At 41.7% G+C, this 6,000-nt stretch overlaps 1 protein-coding gene across 5 annotated transcripts in view; it reads left to right on the top strand.

Annotated features, from left to right (window-relative positions):
- Nucleotides 1–1,078: 1,078 nt before the first annotated feature.
- The window catches only part of NAA60 (N-alpha-acetyltransferase 60, NatF catalytic subunit), a 49,354-nt gene continuing 44,432 nt past the window's right edge, over nucleotides 1,079–6,000 (top strand). For 2 of the 5 annotated variants that reach the window (XM_074196878.1, XM_074196876.1), the window contains exons 1-2: nucleotides 1,079–1,247; nucleotides 1,609–1,812. The gene's annotated coding sequence lies outside the window, so the exon portion shown is untranslated. The remainder of the gene's footprint in view (nucleotides 1,248–1,608; nucleotides 1,813–6,000) is intronic. The other 3 variants (XM_074196875.1, XM_074196877.1, XM_074196874.1) reach the window with 2 other exon arrangements.

Raw genomic sequence — 6,000 nt, 5'->3', positions numbered from 1 at the left:
CTCTCAAAGAGAAAAAGGTACCCCAAAACCCATCAGCAAAGTCATCTTGCAAAAGAACATGGCAGTCTAAGGCCGATTATTGAGGAATGATCACAAAATGAAGAGAATCTAGGAAGAAATGAGTGTAAGAAATTGTAGAGATCAAGAAGGATAAAGATTGAGAAAACATCATCAGTTTTGACAATTAAGAATTTGAAAAGCCGGACAACCAAGAGTTTGGTTGTAAAAAGAAGAGATATAGAAGATTGAAATTTAATTTTTAAGGAGGGGGGGGATGACTTGGGCCTGTTTATAGCAGAAGGGAAGGAAACAGTAAATAGTGAAAAAAAAAAGATTATGGGGAGTCAGGAGTAGCTGGGTTCAAATCCGGCCTCAGACGCTTAATTATGGAGCTGTGTGGCCTTGGGCAAGCCACTTAACTCCATTGCCTTGCAAAAACCTAAAAGGAAAAAAAAAAGATTGGGGAACAGACAATGGGTAGAGGTCATGATCTACTCCTGGAATGCTTGATTTCTTAAAAATTGGTTCCATAGATAACTGATGTGGAGAATTTATGGGAAGACACTTGCATAGGACAGACAGGCACGGAAGGGCTGCAGTGGACGTCTCCAACGAGCATCTTTAAAGTGGACTGAAATGTTCCTCGGGGTCCTCGGTTCTGTTTGGACCCTTGGGATCAAGGAGAATAAATCTCATTCCTCTTGCCCCTCTTTTACATGTCAGAAGCTGGTTAATGTGTAGACATGGTTTGGTAAACTCCCAAGCTACTCCACAGGCGTCAACTGTTCCTCTAGTTATTCCTCGGGGGAACAGTGAGAGCCCACTGGCCCTGCTGCCCAGGCAGACCCCGGCCCTGTGCGGGGCTGAGGGTGGGCGCAGCGGCCCCCGGACGCCTCCCGGGCCGGCTCCGGCCGCCCACGTGGCCGCAGCCCCGCACAGCTCCGGGCAGGAGTCCCTTCTTCCCGTTTCCAAGATGGCGGCGGCGGCGGCGCCCGGGGGGGCGGGACCGGGGCGGGACCGAGGGCGGGTCACGCGCCTGCCCAGTAGCCTATGGGCTTTGTCCGCTGCGCGCTCGGGCGCGGGAGGCGGAAGTGTTATTTGCTCGCCGGCTTGGTCGGCCGGAGCTCCTGCCGGTTACATAACAACGCCCGGAGCGGCTGAGGCTGTAGCTGCTTCCCCCCGCGACGCCGCGACGCCCCCAGGATGCTCTAAAGCTCCCCGCTCCCGGCCGCCGGCTCCCCTACGAGGTGAGATCCGGGGAGAGGTGGGGGGCGGCGTGGCGGGGACGGGGCTCGGAGGGGCGGCGAGAAGCGGCTGGAGTGGGGGTGGGGCGGGCGAGGGGGGGGGCATTGGGGAATTCGCGGGAAAGTGACCCCGGGCTTCCGAAAAGGGGCGAGAGGATTGGGGAGCCGGTGCGGCCGGGTTGTAAAATGAGGATGGGGGCGCCCCCCCCCAGCAGGGCCATCATAACCTTTCACCCCTCACACCTCACAAAGCACTTTGCCTGCCCCTCTCCCGGGCCCGGCCCGCAGGATCCGGAGCCTCCTCAGGCGTAAACTCCTCGAGAGCCTGAAAACGCTCTCATTCAAACTTTTGTGTTTCCTCTAGTGCCTGGTCCGGGCTCCTGCACACAGTAGGAGCTTTATACCCGCCTGCGAATTGAACTCGCCGGGGCTTGGGCTTGGACAGAGGGATTTTGTGTGGGTCCCGGCGTCGGGATCCTTGGGCCCAAAGGGCTTGAGAGAGAGAGAGAGAGAGAGAGAGAGAGAGGCAGCTTCAAGTTGAAAGCCAAAAGGATGTTAGTAAACTGAGGTGGGCAAGATTTTTTTTTTATTATTTCTGCGGAATCCTGAAAGTTGGGATCTCTTTTGGAGGAAGTAAATTGCCTGTGAGAGGCCAGTTAAACTGTGTTCCCGTTGGAGCAGCACCTGCACCAAAAAAAAAAAAAGCGAGGTGGGGGGTGCAGGTGACATCCTATGTTTCTGAAAAGATTCCCTTATTAAAAGTAAATTTTCCCCATTTGCCTTGCAAAAAAAAAAGTAGTCTTTAAGAGACTGATATTAGAGCCGCAGAATTGTTTGCAAAACTTAAAACTTAGATGCAACACAAACCCGGTAGATCGTAGTCCCTGACGTGGGTCTGTTTGCAGAATTGTTGCAGAATGAAGTGTTTTCTAGTAATGGGCTGACCATGTGAAAAGAGCTTAGTTCAGTCTATATATTCCACCTTTGGAAATAGGATCCCTTAGTCTTCACATCTGATTTTTTAAGGTTTTTTTTTTTGCAAGGCAATGGGGTTAAGTGGCTTGCCCAAGGCCGCACAGCTAGGTAATTAAGTGTCTGAGGATGGATTTGAACTCAGGTCCTCCTGACTCCGGGGCAGGTGCTCTAGCCACCCCTTCACATCTGATTTAAAACAAAAATTATTGATACCCTTCATTTTTACATAATACTACTTTCTCTTAAATAATCTTTCCCACCCCTTTCAGATTGAATTTTTCTGTGTACAATTATGCAAAAAAGTCCTATACTACAGTAAACGATTTGTCAACCTGTTAACTTGTTTTACTCCATTCTCCTCCCTTAGGGTTTCTTTAATCTCTCAGATTTTGTTTTTGTTACTCAGTAAATAAATTTCTTTATCTTAAAATTTTAAATTAACTTTGTTATATTTATTGTAGATGTTGCTCTCTTTTTGCCTAATTTGAAATGTGCCCTAGTCCTAGAATTCTAGATACTTACTGATGAAAGTTGTTACTGTTTCTAAAAGAACAGAAATTCAGCAGTTTTCTTTTTCAGCTCTTGTAAAAGATCTCAGAGAAGTATGTGGTGAAAGGCAAGAGAAGGCTTGAAACTTATGTCTCAAATCAATCATGGAAAAATATTAAGAGTCCTACCATAGTTCTAGGTCTGACCCTAATGAAATGTTTGATGTTGGGCAACTATTTTACCTCTGTGAATCTGATTTTCCTCACATGGAACATGAAGGGGTTGTTTGGAGAAACCTATGTTTTCAGGCATCTAATTTCCTTATCTTTAAGATGATAAGAACTTTGTGCCACTGTTAACAAGAAAATGAACTGACATTGTTTCTTTGCCAAGTTCTTAGGCAGTATTATTTTTATGAATTTCTTGTTCGCTTGGTTTATACCAGATTTAATAGAGTAAATTCATTCAGTGTAATGCTATTTTATCTGATATTTGCAAAGAGAAACTGGAGTGCCTGATGATATTGCAAATTTAAAATCTATCTGTTAAGAAGGGTTCATTTATTTCAAGTAATAAAGCCTCTCTGCTTTGATTCTTAACAGACTGGGCAGAGGAAACAATTGTAATTCCTCAGGGGCAGTCTGTGTAGAAATAGCATATCTAATGGGACATTGTGATAGAAGCATGTGAGCACTGGAAGTATTAAGGCTTTTGAAGGGCATTGATCCAAAAAAATTTGAAAGGTAACTCTACATAAAGAAAAAATAAAAATGTTTTATGACTTTGAATTCACTTTAAGAATAGAAAGCCAACAATAATAACTGACATTTGTCTGGTACTTTACAAGTAATAAATGTTTACCCACATAACTAGTTAGCAGTAGAACCTGGACTAAAACTTGAGTCTTTTGACTTCAAGTCCAGAAACTGTCATGTATGCTTTTGAAGTCATAGAATAAATCCAGAAAAGCATATTATAGAATTATGGAAACTAATTGCAATTCTAATTATTAGAAACCATGAAACTGATAGCTCATTTCTTCTTTCTATAGCCCTTTACAGAGGTATCTTTATAACAACCTGTACAGTAACTCCTGTGACCATCATAAAACTCATTTTTATAAATGGAGAAATTAAATTTCAGAGAGACCAAGTGAATTATCCAGAGCATTTCAGGGTTATTAGGAAGTGACAGAGTTGGCAGTTGAAGCAGCACTTCTAATTCAGAAGGCAGGGCATTTCCCATTATATATGTTCTGTCAAATGAGTAAACTTAATAATACAAATATACAAAGATATGTCCCTAATAAAAATAGGATTCAGAACCGGAAAGAAATTTAATATACCTATTCTAACCCCTTTCATTTTATAAATATAAGAATTGTGGCACAGAGGGATTAGGTCCCTTGCCCAAAGTTATAACAGCTAGTAAGCAGCAAAGCGAGGATTTGTACTCAGGTTCTCTGACTGCGAATCTGAAACTTTCCCTGCATTATTCTGCCAAAAAGTTACTCCTTTCTGTTACTTTCCTTACCATATGTTAGTTGTACTCTACCCTGGGATTTTTTATTAGCTGGAGTGAAAGCAAAGAAAATGATGTTCTCTAAGAAAAGTAGTCCAAATGGTTTCCTACTTTACTGGCCTTGGAATATCTCAATAAGGGTCTGAAATATAAAGACATAGCCTCCTCCAAGTGCTGCCCTACCAAGTGCTGCCCTGGCTAGTATTTTTCTTTAATATAGTATGTTCAAATCCAACTATCTTGAAATTTTGCAATAACAACATTTAGCCAGTTTCCAAGATTTAAGTCAGATGTTTAGTGATAGTTTAGGTGAGTGCTTGAGCTCCCCAGGCTGTTCAGGGTTCTTATGTGACTTAGGTTCATCTCTGTTGTAGTCCTGAAACTAACTGCCCTTCAATATTGTTTTGACCAAACAGCATGTTTTTTTGAAGTCAGTTAAAAACAGTTTGCCTTTAAACCTTTATAGGCAGGTAACAAGGTCAGACTTAGATCTAGTTTTAGTATCCCTTCTACACTGTCATAATTCTGAGGGCCCAAGGACTTGACATCTTAGACAGTGGGAGAGATGTACAATATTCTACAAATAGCAAAAACAAAAATTTATTGGATATATCTTTAAAACTTGTTTATTTTTTTAAAAATCCAGGTTATGTATTTTTGGTCTATGGCAATTATAATTTGACATGAATTTGGCAGTGTTTATTTTAGATACATTCCTACACAGAAGATAGTAAATAGTTTTTCGTGGTGACATCTTTGGCTATAATATATAAAAATTGCTTAGCAGCAGTAAGTTTATGACTGTCTAGGTGTGAAAAATTCTTGTGTAGTGAGAATTTCCTGTGGTAAAATATAGTTGTGCTTAAATTAGGATTTGACTAGACTGCAAAACATTATGTTGTTTTTGCTGAGTACCTATCTGCAATGATGATATCAATCTTACTACATCTTTATATATCTCAGGATAAATCTATGCATGTAAAAGTCAAAACAGTTCATGTGACATTGACCCCAAAATTTCTCATATTATTTGGTGACCACTGGTGTTTATTTCTCAATCCATCATCCTTTCACTGCTACCTATATGCAAAGGGTAATAGCAGTTAATTTTGTCTTGGATTCTTGAGTGGTAAGTAATAGAGCAAGTCATTGGAGACAGAATCCTGAGCAGAGTTTGTAAGGAAGGAGTTCCCCACATGATGAGGAAGAATAAAAGGAAGCTTCTAGTGGCTGAGAACTTGGAATAGGAGAATACAAAAGGTATATAATCTGATGCTAAATAAATTTCTGGAGTATTAGCAGGAGTGTGGTCTATTAGTATGTGAGTAGGAGTATGTGAGTAGGAGAGTGGTCTGTTTTAAGGTAATGGGAGGGATTAATGAGGACCATAAAGGTTTTTGATTTAGGTATTATCTAGTTCAATTCTATCATGTCCCAGATGGGAGAACAGACACCGAATGGTCACTTAACTTGGAAGGAACCAGACTGGTATAGAACTTAGTTCTTTTGACCCTAAGTTGAGTTTTTTGTGTTGTTTTTTTTTATTAATCCATTCTTCCTCCCAGTGACACAGTCATAGTGGTAGTGGCATATTTACAAGAATTACATGTGCAGCAGTTTGATACACAGTTTGGAGATAGGAAAAATTGGGCAGGAAAATCATTTAGGAGGCTGTTGTTTGCATAACCAAGAAGAGCTAAGAAGAGATGACTGCCTGAACTCAGTGCTTATCCTTGTCCTTGACACAAAGTAGGCACTTAATCCACACTAG

The sequence above is a fragment of the Macrotis lagotis genome, chromosome 8 (assembly GCF_037893015.1).
Source record: "Macrotis lagotis isolate mMagLag1 chromosome 8, bilby.v1.9.chrom.fasta, whole genome shotgun sequence".
In the NCBI taxonomy this organism is placed as follows: domain Eukaryota; kingdom Metazoa; phylum Chordata; class Mammalia; order Peramelemorphia; family Peramelidae; genus Macrotis; species Macrotis lagotis.
Note: the sequence above shows the minus strand (reverse complement) of the source record. Positions and strands in the feature narration are given on the sequence as shown.